This window comes from Neoarius graeffei, chromosome 21 (genome assembly GCF_027579695.1).
Source record: "Neoarius graeffei isolate fNeoGra1 chromosome 21, fNeoGra1.pri, whole genome shotgun sequence".
In the NCBI taxonomy this organism is placed as follows: Eukaryota; Metazoa; Chordata; class Actinopteri; order Siluriformes; family Ariidae; genus Neoarius; species Neoarius graeffei.
Window position 1 is genome coordinate 18,599,804 of NC_083589.1, and position 20,030 is coordinate 18,619,833.

At 43.1% G+C, this 20,030-nt stretch overlaps 1 pseudogene; it reads left to right on the forward strand.

Annotated features, from left to right (window-relative positions):
• Nucleotides 1-19,442, forward strand: part of LOC132869943 (CCR4-NOT transcription complex subunit 2-like) — a 56,479-nt pseudogene extending 37,037 nt beyond the window's left edge.
• The last annotated feature ends 588 nt before the right edge of the window (nt 19,443-20,030 follow it).

The window sequence follows — 20,030 nt, forward strand, 5'->3', positions numbered from 1 at the left end:
AGCCATCAACCCATCCGTACATATACATACATACATACAATTGACACAGGGGGAGTAGACAGGACAGGAAGACAGGGATGAAAAATACAGAGTAACATGAGGGGAGGGGAGGAGAAAAAAGCAACCCCCACACTATGCTCCTGCGGGGAGTACAGTGTGGGAACATTAAAAAAAAACACTTCGGCACATAAGCACAAAATAACACAGTACGCTTTACAACATACTTGGATGACAAACAACTTCATCATGGCGGAATGCACCAGTGGCAAGGCAGGTGCCGCAGGTGCCGACAACGCCATTACAAAGTTATTCAGTAATATACTCAGTTTTCATCCTACAATCAAGGCTAAATGGCGGGGATTGATCACTGATTTGATTCACAGAGCCACAATCATAAATTACATTGTTACACTTCTGCTCTTGTCTCTGCGTTGCTGTTGGATAACATCAAACCACCACCACCAACAACAAAGCGAACAACATGTTTTTGCCTTTGATTCACGGAGTCAATTTACCCTCTTCTCCACAATATTAAACCATGGGAAAGCGGCATCCCTGATGAGCTGGCTTCTATCCACGGAGAGAGAAAAGCCATCCCAGCAACTAAGGAGATCCTTCGGCTACCTTGCTATCATGCTACTGCTTGCAGACAATGTCCATCAAAATCCTGGGCCTAACTTCAGCTGTAGTGGTGACCCATGGTCTGCTACTGCAGCCACCAGACAAGGTACTGTCGATACTACCGGCTCCTTGAATGAGAGGCAACAACAAAATGGCAATAATTTACCATCTCCTCCCTTGGTTGTTACATCGGCAAGTGTGAGTGGAATGATTCCAGTGACTAGCAAAGTACGTAATGTTAGTAAATCGTCCATTCATAAACAATGCAATTTTCTGTTTTTTTTAAACAACCAATCACACGAAAGTCTTGTGGGACCTGCACATAAAGCCCAAAGGGAGGACATTTAAACATTAGAAGTGTCGCTCCAAAAACTGATCAACTTGAAAAATTACTAATGGATTCGAATCTTGATTTCCTCTGACTGTCAAAATCATGGCTGACACTCATCATCTGACACAGCATATCTAGTGCCTGGTTTTAATATTTTCAGAAAAGATCAAAAGTCTGGCAGAGGAGGTGGACTATTGATGTATGTCAAAGACTCCATAAACTGCAATGAAATTGAATTGAACTGTATGGACATGAAATGCATGGCAGTAAGAATGATCTTATCTTCCAATATGTCATTCACTGTCATTTGCATATATAGACCACCTTCATCAAATACTATGTTTTATGAACATCTAAGACATATTTTGAAAGAAATGAACATAAATAAAAAATTAATTTTACTTGGAGACTTTAACATAAATTGGACTGATAAGTCGAAAAGAAAGAAACTTAAAGAATTAACAAATCAATTTAACCTTACACAATTAATTTAAGGTCCTACCAGAATTACACCATCAACACAAACACAGATTGATTTAATATTTAGTAACAAACCAGAAAGAATAATAAAAACATTCAATTTCTTGACCGGATTATCAGATCATAATTTGACATTGATATCAAGGAAATTAACAAAACAAAGGTTTATGTACCGGCAGGAAAGCAGACGGACCTTAAAAATTGTACCAAAGAGGCTCATTAGTGAAGTTGAACGCCAGCTTAAGCAACTGAATTGGAACGAGATTGGTTCCATTAGGGACCTAGATGATGCTTCTGAGAGATTAATGACCATGATTGATAAGGTTAAAAGTGAATTTAGTAAAAATATTACATACTCCAGAAAAAGCAAAACTTACCTTGGCTTAGTGAACAAGTTTGGAACTTAATGAAGCAAAGGGATTATGCATTGAAAACTGCACTTAAGTCTGGATTATCCAATGATAGAACTTTTCAGCTGTCGCACAATGAAGTGGTACATGAATTGAGAAAGGCTAAAACACATTTTTTTATTAACATTATAAATGAATCAAAGGGTAATTGCAAGAAAATTTGGCAAAATATTAATAGAGTTTTAAAGAGGGCGGCACGGTGGTGTAGTGGTTAGCGCTGTCGCCTCACAGCAAGAAGGTCCGGGTTCGAGCCCCGTGGCTGGCGAGGGCCTTTCTGTGCAGAGTTTGCATGTTCTCCCCGTGTCCGCGTGGGTTTCCTCTGGGTGCTCCGGTTTCCCCCACAGTCCAAAGGCATGCAGGTTAGGTTAACTGGTGACTCTAAATTGACCGTGAGTGTGAATGGTTGTCTGTGTCTATGTGTCAGCCCTGTGATGACCTGGCGACTTGTCCAGGGTGTACCCCGTCTTTCGCCCGTAGTCAGCTGGGATAGGCTCCAGCTTGCCTGCGACCCTGTAGAACAGGATAAAGCGGCTAGAGATGATGAGAGATGAGTTTTAAAGAAAGACAATAATAAGAGATAAAGGGTATGAATTACAAGTGCAGGGGACTATAACCCAAGATAAAGTCCAAATTTCTTCTGTGTTCAATAGTTACTTTATTGATTCAGTTCAAAATCTAGCACTAGGCTTTGGTCCAAGAGAGAAGGTCATTACATTACCAAATAATGATCTACCATTGTTTAACATCTTAGAAGTACCAGAATCATCTGTAACTAAAATCTTAAACCAGCTTAAGAACTCTAAGGCAAAATATATTTTTGACTGTGATTGTGCATTTGTTAGGAAGTACGCAAACATTTTCTCTTCTCCAGTTACTCATTTGGTCAATCTGTCCAAGTTATTTTCCTAATGCCTGGAAGACAGCAGTAATAACCACTATCTTTAAATCAGGTGTTGTAACTGATGTTACAAATTATAGGCCCATTAGCATTCTTCCAGCCATTTCTAAGGTGGGGTTTACATTAGACCGTATCAGCGGATCATCAGATTAACGTTTTTAAAAACGATTAGCGTGCACACAGCAACGCCAATACACGGATACGCTAATCACATGACTAATTCGGCACGTAAGTTGAAATGTGTCAGTGCGGCTCATCGCTTCCTCCTCAGCGGCTGCGCTCCAAATCACTCCGCCCTGAACAGCGAGTGCCTTCTGGAGGGTGCGCACTCCGGCCCTGCGCAGCTCACAGAGCGCGCGAGTTAAGCGCACGAGCAGTGATTCGGGACTGAGCCGCTGTGCGCAAGTCACTTACCACTTGCAAGTGGAAGGATGGCAAGCCTAAAGACAATCATAACTACACAATGGGCAGTATTTGCATCAGTATTTGCAGTATTTTCATACTTTTATACTCTTTAATGAAAGGTGATACAAGGCGGAAGTCCGCGCCGTTTTTCAGCAGTCGCGTCACATGACCAACGCCAGCGAATCAGGAAGGTGGATGTCACAGTGACGTTGTCCAATGACGACGCCAGCTAGAGCTCAGCACAGCGTATCTGCGTATTCTCAATGTTTACACAGCACCGGACCAGACACGATCTGGATTGAATACGTGGACCCTGGCGGATTCCCGTTTCCCAGCGTTTCCAGGCGTTTTAATGTAAACGGACAGTGCATCCGCGAAGAAAATGAGACAGATACGGTCTAATGCAAACTTGGCCTAAGGTAGCTGAAAGAGTGGTCTGTGACCAGTTGATAGTCTATTTAGATGGTAATTTTCCACTACACCCCATGCAGTTTGGATTTAGGAAGAATCATTCAACAGAAACAGCACTTTATTTTATTGAGCAAATTAAATCCAGACTTGACAGGGGAGGTGTTGTTGGTGCTGTCTTCCTTGATTTTAAAAAGGCATTTGACATGGTTAATCATAATGTTCTATTAAACAAACTCTCAAAGTTCAACCTTTCTTCTAACGCTCTGTCATGGATGGAATCTTACTTAGATTCAAGAAAGCAGTGTACAAGAATTATGGACACATGCTCTCCTCTATCTAATAGCACCATTGGAGTCCCCCAGGGATTGATTTTAGGACCGATTTTATTTAGTCTATATATTAATGACTTACCTCTGATATGCCCAGAAGTTTACATTCAGATGTATGCAGATGACACAGTTATTTATACACATGCCAAAATGAGTGAACAAGCTGCAACACAACTTACTGCAGCTTTAAATAAAGTGTCTGATTGGCTGACAGTTAACATTAACTCTTAATGTGAGCAAAACAGTAGCCATGTATTTTTCCATCAAGAGGCATGACCCAAAACAACAACCTAATATCCTTGTTAAGGGAGAGGTGATAAATACTGTTGATAATTTCAAGTATCTGGGTGTTATCATTGATTCTAACTTAACTTTTAAAAAGCACATAAAAAAAGATATCCAAAAGTGTCAGAGCTAGTCTAGCTAATTTTAGGCATATTAGGCACCAATTGCCCTTACCTGCTGCTAAACTGTTTTTACATTCTATGATTTTTTCACATCTATCTTACTGCTCTACAAGTTGGTCCCAGGCAGGGGTAACTATCTTACAACCTTTAGCCACCATCTACAAACAGGCTATAAAAGTTCTTGATAAAAAAAACAAGAAATTACCATCATTGTTCCATCATAACAAAACACAACTTACTAACCTTTGAGAGTTTTATCTGTTTTGCTGATATGTGCTTGATGTATAAACTTATCCATGATCTTGCACCGCCACCTCTCAAGCAATACATATCACTTTGCAGAGATAAATTAAGGGTCTCTAGGTCTTCAGTGAGAGGTGATTGTTATGGGAGTTTCAGGAAGACTTCCTTTGGCCGATCAGCTTTCTCTATCAGTGCAGTAGAAAAATGGAACTCAATTCCAGTTCATATTAGAGACTGTACAAGTTTCAGCCAATTAAAAAAAATCCTTGAAGATATGGTGAAGGCTTATCAAAGATGTGATCATTAATTTATTATTTTGTGATGTGTGTTGCTTTATGTGTTGTCATTTGTGTATTGATGGTAGTGTTCTGTGTAGGTGTGTTGTTCTTGTGTCATTGTTACATGTTGTGATGTTGTGTTGTCCTAGTATGATGTTTCTGTTTTTAGTGTATATTTAGTCGTAGTGGCAATAGTAGTGTATGTATTGTCCATATTGTTTTATTGTTTGTTTGTTTTAAGCCCCCTGCCCAGGGACCACAGATGAAAATTAGCTGTATAGCCAACTCTGGTATGGGACTTGTTCTGTACATGGCCCCTGTTAAATAAACTAATAAACTAAACTAAGGGTGGCACGGTGGTGTAGTGGTTAGCGCTGTCACCTCACAACAAGAAGATCCGGGTTCGAGCCCCATGGCTGGCGAGGGCCTTTCTGTGCGGAGTTTGCATGTTCTCCCCGTGTCCACGTGGGTTTCCTCCGGGTGCTCCGGTTTCCCCCACAGTCCAAAGACATGCAGGTTAGGTTAACTGGTGATTCTAAATTGACTGTAGGTGTGAATGTGAGTGTGAATGGTTGTCTGTGTCTATGTGTCAGCCCTGTGGTGACCTGGCGATTTGTCCAGGGTGTACCCCGCCTTTCGCCCGTAGTCAGCTGGGATAGGCTCCAGCTTGCCTGCGACCCTGTAGAACAGGATAAAGCGGCTAGAGATAATGAGATGAGGTGAAACTAAACTAAACTAAACATGAAAACTCGGGACTCGAGGGGGAAGGGGGTGAGGGAGGGGGCGATCATGGGAGGAGGGGAGGGGCAGAGGTATAGGTAACCCAGTGCAAACAAGCAGTCTGGTCCTGCAGCCGAAGATGGCGCTTACCCACTTGTCACACTGGGGGTAAAAGCGGCGACCATAGGAAGTGGGGGAAGGAATACAGAAAGAGTCTGACTGCAGTGATCTTCTTATGTATCTAATCATGGTTGTGCAAACAAATGGATGACCGCTAGGCCACATAGATTGCTTAGGTTGACATGAGTAACCAGAGGAGGAGCTGCATACTCCATTTGGATATTCTGAATTTTCCTTTACCATTTTCCGCTCAAGACGTGTGGGATATGCCAATATTATTTGTGTTTTTGGACATGTACACAGCACATTCATAATATGCATCTCAGTTGGGAGCAGTGTTGGGAGTAACGCGTTACAAAAGTAACGAATTACTGTAATGCATTGCTTTTTGCAGTAACGCGGTAATGTAAGGCATTACAGAAAAAATGTGGTAATATTTTACTTGGTACAAATGTCAGTAACGTGCGTTACAATGCATTTTTAACCTGGAATGAAGTGGTGGGCTTTTTTTTCCTTCATACAAATTTGCCAAAATCACGTGAGATCAGCAGAGGTGAAACGTCCGCGCAAAATGTTTCACTTCCTTTTCCTTTAGGCTAGTCAGACAGGAGAGAGAGAGATGAGTGAACCTGCAGCTGATCTAACATCGGATAGCACATTCTCCAGATGGGCATACGCCCATTACTTTAAGTTTGTGAAAAATAAGGATGTAAAGAACATCGTAGTCAAATGCACTTTGTGTGCTAAACCTAAAGAACTGTCCACTTCCTGAAATAGCACTAGTAATTTAACTAAGCATTTCCAGAGGTGCCATAGTAACATGAAATTAGCAAGGAAGCAAGCGGAGGATGAGAGTGGCAATAAAATCACAAAGCAGCCAGAATTACCGTTCTCCCGCTCTGAGATGCTCCTTCAGCCTCAAGAGGTTAGGAGACTTGTGGCGGAGTATGTTGTTGAAGATATGCTGACAGTTTGTTTACATTTTTGTCCTGTATAACTGAGTTTTTATTTCTGGTCAGAAGTCAGACTAAAGTGATTGAGCTGCCTTTCCTTCGAGGGCTAATATGCCTAAGCACTTCAATATCATTAAAAGCACTTTGATTTTGTTATTTCTAATTCTGTTTTTCGAAATGTGACTGGGTAGCCTCATATAGCTAATAGTCATTGTCTAGCTGTGATTTAAAAGGCTTGTGGGTTTTTTTTTCAGGCCAGTTTTATTGTCCCCTCCTAGAACTGCCACCTTATTGTGGTGGAGGGGTTTGTGTGCTTGAATGATCCTAGGAGATATGTTGTTGGGGGCATTATGCCCCTGTTAGGGTTTCCCAAGGCAGACAGGTCCTAAGTGACAGGCCAGACCAAGAGCAGTTCACCAAAAACCCCCTACAGAGAAAAAATCCAGGACCGTGATGTCGCCCGGTAGGACGCAGCCGGGGCCCCACCCTGGAGCCAGGCCCGGGGTTGGGGCTCGTATGCGAGTGCTTGGTGGCCGGGCCTTTGCCCATGGGGCCCGGCCGGGCTCAGCCCGAAGAGGTGACGTGGGCCCGACCTCCTGTGGGTTCACCACCCACAGAGGTAGCAGTAGGGGTTTGGTGCAGTGTGGATTGGGTGGCAGTCGAAGGCAGGGGCCTCGACGACCTGATCCCTGGACACAGCGGCTGGCTGTTGGGACATGGAATGTCACTTCGCTGGGGGGGAAAGAGCCTGAGCTTGTGCGGGAGGTTGAGAGGTACCGGCTAGAGATAGTCGGGCTCACCTCCACGCACAGCTTGGGCTCTGGAACCCAGCTCCTCAAGAGGGGCTGGACTTTCCACTTCTCTGGAGTCACCCGTGGTGAGCGGCGGCGGGCTGGTGTGGGCTTGCTTATAGCTCCCCAGCTCAGCCGCCATGTGTTGGAGTTTACCCCAGTGAACGAGAGGGTCGCCTCTCTGCACCTTCGGATTGGGGAGAGGGCTCTTGCTGTTGTTTGTGCCTACGGGCCAAATAGCAATATAGAGTATCCGGCCTTCTTGGAGTCCCTGGGAGAGGTACTGAGGGGTGCTCAGACTGGGGACTCCATTGTGCTACTGGGGGACTTCAATGCTCACGTGGGCGACGACAGTGACACCTGGAGGGGCGTGGTTGGGAGGAACGGCCTCCCCGATCTGAACCCGAGTGGTGTTTTGTTATTGGACTTCTGTGCTAGACACGGTTTGTCCATAACGAACACCATGTTCGAGCATAGGGGTGTCCATAAGTGCACGTGGCACCAGGACACCTTAGGTCGGAGGTCGATGATCGACTTTGTAGTCGTTTCATCTGATCTCCGGCCCTATGTCTTGGACACTCGGGTGAAGAGAGGGGCTGAGCTGTCAACTGATCACCACCTGGCGGTGAGTTGGATCCGCTGGCGGAGGAGGAAGCTGGACAGACCTGGCAGGCCCAAACGTATGGTGAGGGTCTGCTGGGAACATCTGGCCGAGCACTCTGTTGGGGAGGTCTTTAACTCCCACCTCCGGGAGAGCTTTTCCCAGCTTCCGAGGGAGGCGGGGGACATTGAGTCTGAGTGGACCATGTTCTCTACCTCCATTGTGGACGCAGCTGTTCGGAGCTGTGGCCACAAGGTCTCCGGTGCCTGTCGTGGCGGCAATCCCCGAACCCGGTGGTGGACACCGGAAGTAAGGGATGCCGTCAAGCTGAAGAAGGAGTCCTATCGGGCCATGTTGACCTCCGGGACTCCTGAGGCAGCCGACAGGTATCGGCAGGCCAGGCGTGCTGCAGCTCGGGCAATTGCGGAGGCAAAAACTCGGAACTGGGAGGAGTTCGGGGAGGCCATGGAGAAGGACTATTGGTCGGCCTCGAAGAAATTCTGGCAAACCATCTGGCGCCTCAGGAGGGGGAAGCAGTACTCTGCCAACACTGTTTACAGTGCGGGTGGGGAGCTGTTGACCTCGACTGGGGACATTGTCGGGCGGTGGAAGGAATACTTTGAGGATCTCCTCAATCCCACCGTCATGTCTTCCACTGAGGAGACTGAGGCTGATGACTCAGAGGTGGACTCGTCCATTACCCAAGCCGAAGTCACTGAGGTGGTTTGCAAGCTCCTCGGTGGCAAGGCACCGGGGGTGGATGAGATCCGCCCTGAGTATCTCAAGTCTCTGGATGTTGTGGGGCTGTCTTGGTTGACACGCCTCTGCAACATCGCGTGGCGGTCGGGGACAGTGCCTCTGGAGTGGCAGACTGGGGTGGTGGTCCATCTTTTTAAGAAAGGGGACCGGAGAATGTGCTCCAATTATAGGGGAATCACACTTCTCAGCCTCCCAGGGAAAGTTTACTCCAGGGTACTGGAGAGGAGAATTCGACCAATAGTCGAACCTCGGATCCAGGAGGAAAAATGCGGTTTTCGTCCAGGTCGCGGAACACTGGACCAGCTCTATACCCTTCATAGGGTGCTCGAGGGTTCATGGGAGTTTGCCCAACCAGTCCACATGTGCTTTGTGGATCTGGAGAAGGCATTCGACCATGTCCCCCGTGGTATTCTGTGGGGGGTGCTTCGGGAGTATGGGGTTCGGGGCTCTTTGCTAAGGGCTGTCCGGTCCCTGTATGAACAGAGCAGGAGTCTGGTTCGCATTGCCGGCAGTAAGTCAGACCTGTTCCCAGTGCATGTTGGACTCCGGCAGGGCTGCCCTTTGTCACCGGTTCTGTTCATAATTTTTATGGACAGAATTTCTAGGCGCAGCCAGGGGCCAGAAGGAATCCTGTTTGGGAACCACAGGATTTCATCTCTGCTTTTTGCAGATGATGTTGTCCTGTTGGCTTCTTCAAACCAGGACCTTCAGCATGCACTGGGGCGGTTTGCAGTCGAGTGTGAAGCGGCTGGGATGAGAATCAGCACCTCCAAGTCCGAGGCCATGGTTCTCGACCGGAAAAGGGTGGCTTGCCCTCTCCAGGTTGGTGGAGAAGTCCTGCCTCAAGTGGAGGAGTTTAAGTATCTCGGGATCTTGTTCACGAGTGAGGGAAGGATGGAGCGTGAGATCGACAGTCGGATCGGTGCAGCCTCCGCAGTGATGCGGTCGCCTTACCGGTCCGTCGTGGTGAAGAAGGAGCTGAGCCAAAAGGCGAAGCTCTCAATTTACCGGTCGATCTACGTTCCGACACTCACCTATGGTCATGAGCTTTGGGTAATGACAGAAAGAACAAGATCACGGATACAAGCGGCTGAAATGAGTTTCCTTCGCAGGGTGGCTGGGCGCTCCCTTAGAGATAGGGTGAGAAGCACAGTCACTCGGGAGGAGCTCGGAGTAGAGCCGCTGCTCCTCCACATCGAGAGGAACCAGCTGAGGTGGCTCGGGCATCTTTTTCGGATGCCTCCTGGACGCCTCCCTGGGGAGGTGTTCCAGGCATGTCCCCCCGGGAGGAGGCCCCGGGGAAGACCCAGGACACGCTGGAGGGACTATGTCTCTCGGCTGGCCTGGGAACGCCTCGGTGTTCTTCCCGAGGAGCTGGCCGAGGTGTCTGGGGAAAAGGAAGTTTGGGCTTCCATGCTTAGACTGCTGCCTCCGCGACCCGGTCCCGGATAAGCGGAAGAAGACGAGACGAGACAGTTTTATTGTAGGCTATGATTTGCCATAATATGTTCATTTTTGTCAAATTTCTGAAATGGAGTCATATCCCTTAGGGCTAATCTTTTTTTTTTTTTTATGAAGCATAAACTATGCTTAATGCTGTAAACTTGAAAACAATAAAGGCATAGAAATGCTAATTTTGTATTCTGTCATATCTTTAGACATTACAATACAGTTCAATTAATGTTAATATGAATAGGCCTAAATTTACAGTATTTCTATCACAATTTGCCAGACTTTCACCTTTTATCTGTTCTTGCAATGATTGTTCCTTGTATTGTGCCATGAGCCATCACTGTGGCTATTATATTCTAGTGTTTTTAACCATAAGCCTAGCTCAGTAAGATACCACATCACCTTCCACTGGATGTGTGATGAGTTAATTGAGCGTCTTGAGCTACATTTAGATTGCCAAATCCATACTTCCAGTTATTTTGGTGAGAGTAACTTAAAAGTAATGCAATAGTAGCGTAATGCCTTACATTTTAAAATACAGTAATATTGTAATGTTTGTAATGTTTGCTTCAGTCTCTTCAAAGCCCCTCCTGTGTTCATCTCACACAATGAAGCAGTGTGCAGATTAAAAGGAGCCTGTCAGGTTTCACGTTACATACCTGGGCTAGCTGTAAATGATATGGCCATCACAAAAGGCAGAACTGAGCTCGAACACACTTATGTGCACACTTGATGCTTCTCCTTTGCAAAATGAGATCCTGCTTTTTTCAGCTAGTCCTCATTTCCGTAGCTGACTCAAATAAGAGAGCTCCGGTGAATTAGGACATGCTGGAAAGATTGACTCAAGCTTTCTTGCTAATTTGATTTATAGTAAGGTGGAAAAAAAAGAAAACCCTAAAACCATTTGTTTATATGTCAAAATGTCTTCTTGACTAAAACACAGTGATAGTTCTGTCTACAAAGCCAACATTAATCCTATCTTTATATTTTTCTAATTGGAAATTTGTTTATTTTTAATTAATAACTACTTTAAAATGACAGTAACAAGTAATAAATAATGCAAAACAGTTTTGAAGTAACTTGTCCAACACTGGTTGGGAGTCTCACAGCAGTTTGTGACACATGGCCTCTTACCTGTTTACGGTCAGCTCTTTACATTGGACACAAACCAACTGGACAGTTGGAGTCTGTACGACTGCATGCAACTGGGAATATTAGTGGAATATTCCTTTTCGTTCGCCATGTAAACAGCTTCATAGGAATATTGTCTTTTTGTGCATATAAATGTAGTGAAAATGTCCATCTGCAAGTTTCCCACAAACAATTCTCAAGGAAAAGCTGTTTTTTATTAACTTTTGTTGCATGCTAATTCCGTATTTACTTGTTTTTTAAAGTTATTTTTCCATACACTTTTTTGCTTTTCCCTTTTTTTTTACCCAAAAGTCCATCAAGCAAAAGAGAGCGCAAATTAAAAAAATATCAAATTTCATGCAATCAGTGAAAAGTTAAGGCAATAACTGAAGCAACACTGATCTGCTAGGCATGTGCTCACATTACTATTAAAATGAGAAACAACTTTCAATCATAAGACTTTCGATCTAAACATTTTTTAGACTATAAAAATATAGGCGATACCTTTCATAAAATAGGAACTACTTTACCTCTGACAAAAAAAAAAAATCCTTCTTGTGAGGACAATTTTTTCACCATGTGTTTTTTTCCCAAAGAACATTTGACAAAATTAACATCAAAGGGTATTTAAATAAATGCAAAGAAAAGGATTAAAGCACCAAATAACTATAAAGTATGTAATGTATTCTTATAATACATCTCGGATGTAGGGTGGCACGGTGGTGTAGTGGTTAGCGCTGTCGCCTCACAGCAAGAAGGTCCGGGTTTGAGCCCCGTGGCCGGCAAGGGCCTTTCTGTGCGGAGTTTGCATGTTTTCCCCGTGTCCGCGTGGGTTTCCTCCAGGTGCTCCGGTTTCCCCCACAGTCCAAAGACATGCAGGTTAGGTTAACTGGTGACTCTAAATTGACCATAGGTGTGAATGTGAATGTGAATGGTTGTCTGTGTCTATGTGTCAGCCCTGTGATGACCTGGTGACTTGTCCAGGGTGCACCCCGCCTTTCGCCCATAGTCAGCTGGGATAGGCTCCAGCTTGCCTGCGACCCTGTAGAAGGATAAAGCGGCTAGAGATAATGAGATGAGATGAGATGAGATGAGACGAGACATCTCGGATGTAGTCAGTCACAGCAACTTGTCGATGAACACCAAGCTCTTTATCAGTAAGTTCAATGATGTTCAGTATAATTGCTCTGCCATTCATGTTATAATGTTAGTTTTAGTTCATATGTGGGATTAGTTTGTAGTTGTGTTTTGCAGAGTGTGCATTATAATTTAATACATTTTATAAAACATAAAATTAAAAATAAACAAATTTCCAATTAGAAAAATATAAAGATAGGATTAATGTTGGCTTTGTAGACAGAACTATCACTGTGTTTTAGTCAAGAAGACATTTTGACATATAAACAAATGGTTTTAGGGTTTTCTTTTTTTTCCACCTTACTATAAATCAAATTAGCAAGAAAGCTTGAGTCAATCTTTCCAGCATGTCCTAATTCACCGGAGCTCTCTTATTTGAGTCAGCTACGGAAATGAGGACTAGCTGAAAAAAGCAGGATCTCATTTTGCAAAGGAGAAGCATCAAGTGTGCACATAAGTGTGTTCGAGCTCAGTTCTGCCTTTTGTGATGGCCATATCATTTACAGCTAGCCCAGGTATGTAACGTGAAACCTGACAGGCTCCTTTTAATCTGCACACTGCTTCATTGTGTGAGATGAACACAGGAGGGGCTTTGAAGAGACTGAAGCCAAGACTATTAAGTCAAGAGAATGAATGTCAGGAGAATAGGGTTAATGTAGAATAGTGATTCATATGTACAGTGCTTTGCAAAAGTATTCATCCCCCTTGGTGTTTGTCCTGTTTTGTTGCATTACAAGCTGGAATTAAAATGGATTTTTGGGGGGTTAGCACCATTTGATTTACACAAGATGCATACCATGTTAAAGATGCAAATTGTTGTTTTATTGTGACATAAACAATAAGATGAAAAAACAGAAATCTGGAGTGTGCATAGGTATTCACCCCCTTTCATATGAAACCCCTAAATAAGAGCTGGTCCAACCAATTCATTTCATAAGTCACATAATTAGCTGAAGATCCACCTGTGTATAAAGTGTCACATGATCTGTCACATTATGTCTGTATAGATCAACCTGTTCTGGAAGGACCCTGACTCTGCAACATGAAAACCAAGGAGCACTCCAAACAAGTCAGAGACAAAGTTGTGAAGAAGTATGGATCAGGGTTGGGTTATAAAAAATACCCCAAGCTTTGAATATCCCACAAAGCACTATTAAATCCATTATAGCAAAATGGAAAGAATATAGTACCACTACAAAACTGACAAGAGAAGGCCGCCCACCAAAGCTCACAGACCGGGCAAGGAGGGCATTAATCAGAGATGCAACAAAGATAACACTGAAGGAGCTGCAAAGATCCACAGTGGAGATGGGCGTATTTGTCCACAGGACCACTTTAAGTCGTACACTCCACAGAGCAGGGCTTTATAGCAGAGTGGCCAGAAAAAAGCCATTGCTTCAAGAAAAAAAAATAATAAAACATATTTTGAGTTTGCCCAACAGCATGTGGCAGACTCCCCAAACACATGGAAGAAGATTCTCTGGTCAGATGAGACTTTAGTGTGGCACAAACCCAACACTTCCCATCACCCTGAGAACACCATTCCTACAGTGATGCATGGTGGTGGCATCATGCTGTGGAGATGTTTTTCATGTGTAGGGACAGGAAAGCTGGCCAGGATTGAAGGAAAGATGGATGGCACTAAATGCAAGGCGATTCTGGAGGGAAAGTCTGTTTGATTCGGCCAGAGGTTTGAGACTGGGACGAAGGTTCACATTCCAGCAGGACAATGACCCTAAACATACTGCTAAAGCTACACTGGAGTGGTTTAAAGGAAAACATTTAAATGTCTTGGAATGGCCTAGTCAAAGCCCAGACCTTAATCCAATTGAGAATCTCTGGCATAACTTGAAGATTGCTGTACATCAACGCAACCCATCTAACTTGAAGGAGTTGGAGCAGTCTTGCCTTGAGGAATGGGCAAAAATCCCAGTGCCTAGATGTGCTAAGCTAATAGAGACATACCCCAAGAGACTTGCAGCTGTAATTGCAATAAAAGCTGGCTCTACAAAGTATTGACTTTGGGTGGTGAATACCTGTGCACACTCCAGAGTTCTGGTTTTTCATCTTAATTATTGTTTGTGTTACAATAAAAAAAAAATCTATTTTTACCTTTAAAGTTATAGGTATTTTGTGTAAATCAAATGATGCTAACCTCCGAAAAATCTATTTTAATTCCAGCTTGTAATGCAACAAAACAGGAAAAACACCAAGGGGGATGAATACTTTTACAAGACACTGTACTCTCGAATTCATGGATGTTGGCAAAGCCAGGCCTTTACTGCCTATTAGTCATGTATAAAATTAACTTAACTTGTGGTACAATCTTTACTGGAACTGATTGAGTGGTGAGCTTTACTTTTCTGCACTGCGATCGACATACAAGTGCAGCAGGAGGATTGTCACGGTGGCAGAATTGGTTTCTTTTCTCTAGCTTAACTGCTGAGGGAAAATTCCTTGATGTATGGCGGGGGCGGAGGGGGGGTAATATCCTGAGGAAAACACCTCCAAAATTCCAAGATTATGAGGAAAGCCTTGGCTATTCTCCAAGATTATAAAGTCTGAAATTCATGAGGAAAAAAAAACCTTGGGAAAAGTGGTAGTGTTTTTTTTTTTTTTAAATCAAGGAAAATCTTTGTGGGCTTTATACATATTTGGGCTAATTTTGAGGGCACTGCTGGCCTGTTAGGGTCGGACTGTATCCATCCCACTCAGGAAGGTGCTGCTCTCATTTCTCGCAGCATAAGTCATAGTCTCAGAACAGGTCGAGATAACTTCTGACAATCCAGAGCCAAGGCCAGGGAGCAGATGAACAGGCTAAACCTTGACTGGTAGCTGCACAGAGTCATCACTCAGGGTCCACTACATCGAGACTGTGTCTGTTCCCTGAGCGAAACAAAAAAGTAGAAATACTCAGTTTGTTCCAGTAAACTAATCAATATAAAATTAGATAATACTAACTGTACAGCTGCTGCCAGCACCTTTGATCTAAAGGTGGGGGTATTAAATATTAGATCTCTTACATCTAAAGCACTAATGGTTAATAAACTTATTACTGACCAGGAGTTTAATGTACTGTGTTTGACTGAAACATGGATTAAGCCAAATTAATATATAGTATTAAATGGAGCTAGTCCTCCTGGATACAGTTATATACACCAGCCTCATCTAACTGGCAGAGGAGGAGGCGTCGCGGTTATTTATAATGATTATCTAGGTGTAACACACAAACCTGGTTATAAATTTAATACATTTGAAGTTCTTCATACTAATATAATGTATGTAGCCTTGAAAAATAAGTCTACCCAGTTAATTCCATTACAGGGTACTTATTATTTACAGGCCCCCGGGGCCATATTCTGAGTTAGTTTCTTTCTGAATTTGCAGATTTTATCTCAGACCTGGTTATTTCCTTAGACAAAGCTTTAGTTGTTAGAGATTAATATTCACTTCAATAACCCAGAAGACCCTTTGAAAACAGCGTTTGTGTCCATTTTAGATTCAGTAGGGGGTTAATCAGAGTGTCATAGGACTGACCTATAATGGTGGTCACACTCTTGATCTAATACTAACATTCGGGTTAAACATAGAAAATATAGTCACACTTCCACAGTCTGAAGTTATCTCAAATCATTATCTCATCTCATTCAAAATGTTTGAATCATAATATATGCACCTCACCACGCTACTGTATTAAACGTACATTCACATCAACTACTGCACAGAGCTTTATAAATGATCTCCCAGAGTTATCAACTTTGATTGGGTCACTGTCAGCCCCCGCAGAACTTGATCAGGCAACTGAATGCTTAGAGTCAACATTCCACTATACTTTAGATAATGTAGCTCCTCTTAAAAGGAAAATGATCAGAGAGAGAAAAAAAAAGCACCCTGGTATAATGATGACACTCGCACATTAAAACAGACCACTCGAAAATTGGAACAGAAATGGCATCAAACAAAATTGTTAGCGTTCAAACTAGCCTGGAAGGAGAGCTTCCTGAAGTATAAAAAAGCTCTTAGTGCTGTTAGATCAAAATATCTCTCCTCCCTAATAGAAGATAACAAAATAATCCTAGATTCCTATTTAATACTGCAGCAAAATTAATCAGGAATAAGTCCACTATAGGCACATGCACACCTGCAGTATGTAGTAACAACGACGTGCAGTATGTACTGTAGTAAAAACGAGTTTGTTGACAGTGTAGTGGCTGCTGCTTATGTCCCAGGGCGCCCTCATGCCCGTGTTACCTTCTAGCTCTCCCCTTTTAGTTATGCTGTCATAGTTAGTTTTGCTGGAGTCCCTGCTTGCACTCAGCGCAAAATGTATACTGTTTTTCTACTTATTCTGGTGACATTGGGCATACCTAACAACCTGTGTTCACCCCGTCTGTCCCTCTGAGTTACATGTCAATCCTGAGATCGAGACACTGACTTCTTCTGCTCCTCGGACCTGCCTGATCCATCCTGATGCCCTATGTCTGGTCGGAGTCTCATCGCATGGCTCCTGTGGAGGATGGCCCCATATGGACAGTCGAAAGTCACACTTGGAAGATGCTCTGGACACTTACAGTAATGCTCTTATAGCTAAGGACTACAATTGACTTGCTAACTAACAGTTTTGCACTCAAGTTTCCATCAGTTGAAGAGTTATAACATGAATGAAACTGACTTCATGTTAAAACTGTTAATGTTGTCTGTTGTCGCCCAAATGAGGATGGGTTCCCTTTTGAGTCTGATTCCTCTCAAGGTTTCTTCATGTCATCTGAGGGAGTTTTTCCTTGTCACTGTTGCCACTGGCTTGCTCACTGGGGATAGATTAGGGATAAAATTAGCTTATGTTTAAAGTCATTAAAATTCTGTGAAGCTGCTTTGTGACAATGTCTGTTGTTAAAAGCGCAATAGAAATAAATTTGACAACTTGACTTTGTAAGGTTGGACCAACTTCATTACACCACTAATGCAGTCTTTCCACCTCAATCCCACAATATAAGAGATTATATAGATGGAAGATGGCGGCGTGCAGCTCAGTGCTCTTCTTTTCGGTGCTTTGTTTGGTTTGTTTTAGTGTGTGAGTTGTTACTAAGCAAACGTGTACATTCAATAATACAATATGATACAATCTGGGATCATGCAATGCCCTCCACACCATAGGATGTGAATGTTTGTGAGTGATGACTGCTGTTTTAAATAACTTTTTAAATGATTTATTTATTAGTTTATCTTGTATTATTTTCATAGGGTTTTTTTTTTAGATGCACTTTTTTACACCAAGGATTGCATTTAAATTCGTTGTATTTATTCACAACGACAATAAAGATATTCTAATTCTTCTAATTAAAGTGATGAGATTTTCAACTGGGGCGGCACGGTGGTGTAGTGGTTAGCGCTGTCGCCTCACAGCAAGAAGGTCCTGGGTTCGAGCCCCGGGGCCGGCAAGGGCCTTTCTGTGCGGAGTTTGCATGTTCTCCCCTTGTCCGCGTGGGTTTCCTCCGGGTGCTCCGGTTTCCCCCACAGTCCAAAGACATGCAGGTTAGGTTAACTGGTGACTCTAAATTGACCGTAGGTGTGAGTGTGAATGGTTGTCTATGTGTCAGCCCTGTGATGACCTGGTGACTTGTCCAGGGTGTACCCCGCCTTTCGCCCATAGTCAGCTGGGATAGGCTCCAGCTTGCCTGCGACCCTGTAGAAGGATAAAGCGGCTAGAGATAATGAGATGAGATTTTCAACTGCATTTCCCAGAAATGCACTGCAACCAGAAAGCATGATACATTTTTTTGAGTAAATTTCCATCTATCCATTATCCATAACCGCTTATCCTGTGCAGGGTAGCGGGCAAGCTGATGCCTGTTCCAGCTGACTATAGGTGAGAGGCAGGGTACACCCTGGATAAGTTGCCAAATCATTAGAGGGCTGACAAATAGAGACAAGCAACCATTCACACCTACAGTCAATTTAGGGCCACCAATTAGCCTAACTTGCATGTCTTTGGACTGTGGGGGGAAAATGGAGCACCCAGAGGAAACCCATGCAGACACAAGGAAAACATGCAAACTCCATACAGGAAGGCCCCCGTTGGCCACTGGGCTTGAACCCAGAACCTTCTTGCTGTGAGGGGACAGTGCTAACCACTACACCATCGTGCCGCCCTTGAGTAAATTTGTGAGTTGTTAATCTCGTAATGTTTGTACTTTTTTTTTTCCTCTGAATTTCTGAGGTGTTTTTTCTTGCAAATTTATGACTCAACTTTAGAGGACTGGGAAAATATCCACATTTTTTCCTCATGAATGTATGATTTTAATCTCAGAAATTCTTTGGAAGTTTTTTTTTTTCCTCAGAATATTACTCCATGTTTGTTTTACTTACAATGGCCCTAATACGTTGCTGTAGCTTGCAGTCTATTTAGTACAGAATATAACTGTGCCAGTGTTCAGTACAGAAAAATGAGTCTGTAGTTACTTGCACTAAGTATATTTTGTATATAACTGTTAGAACTATAGGAAAAAGGCTTGACTTGACAAGTTATTTTGAGAAATGAAATGTGAAACATGGTACATTCCATATTTTAAGATTTTTTCTTCCTGAATTCAACATGTCCACAGTTTCAATTGGGACTGGAGGTACCATAAAGAAGAGAGAGTATGGATCACACAAGCACCAGGAATGGAACCTGCGATGAAGATTGACACCTATGAAAGGGGGATGTACTACTTCTTCGACTGTCTTAACTGGAGAAAAGTAGCCAAGGTAATCATGCACATTTATTTATTTATTTTTCACATGCTCCAATATGTGTCACTATTGCAGATGCATATATTAGACAAAAGCTAACTTGATCTAAAACCATACATTTAATTAATTTATTTTTTTAACAATAGGAATTCCACCTGGAGTACGACAAACTTGAAGAGCGGCCACACGTCTCGTCCATGTTCAACTACAACCCAGCCCAGCAGGCATTCTGAGAGACTGTCCACTGTCTGGGGTGGGGGTATGGCTTCACTTGGTGCAACACTTAGTTAAAAATACAAAACAAAACAGGTGCTAGCTGTGGCTCTGGCATCTTTTTTTTCCCTTAATTTAAAACATTTTATTCTATTGCAAGTTTGAAAAACAGACTCAGGAGCTTTGCTGTTCAGAGTTGGGTTCCTACCTCCACAATCACCCTTCCTGTACAAAGTCTTTGTTACAATTTTGTAATAAAAGAGTGTATTTTTATTTTCTTTTTTGGAAATCATGTGATGAAACATATGTATGCACATTTCAGAAGTAAAAAAAAAATGTTATCCTGTTGTACCTTATTTTGTTAGGGTTTTGCTGAGATTCAAACCCGGGTTGCTGGGCTGATAATCCAGCAAACCCCCACTAGGCCACCAGGGGGATGACTCAAGTGCAGAGGCGTGAGGCGAAAGTAGAGTATCAAAATCAGTTTCTTTACAATATGTACAATCCAAGGGAAAAAACAAAGAATAATCCAAAGCTCAGAAGATAAACAAAAATAAAATATCCCAAGGTTCAAAGTCCAAAATCCAAATAAGAAAAGAAGAGGCAAA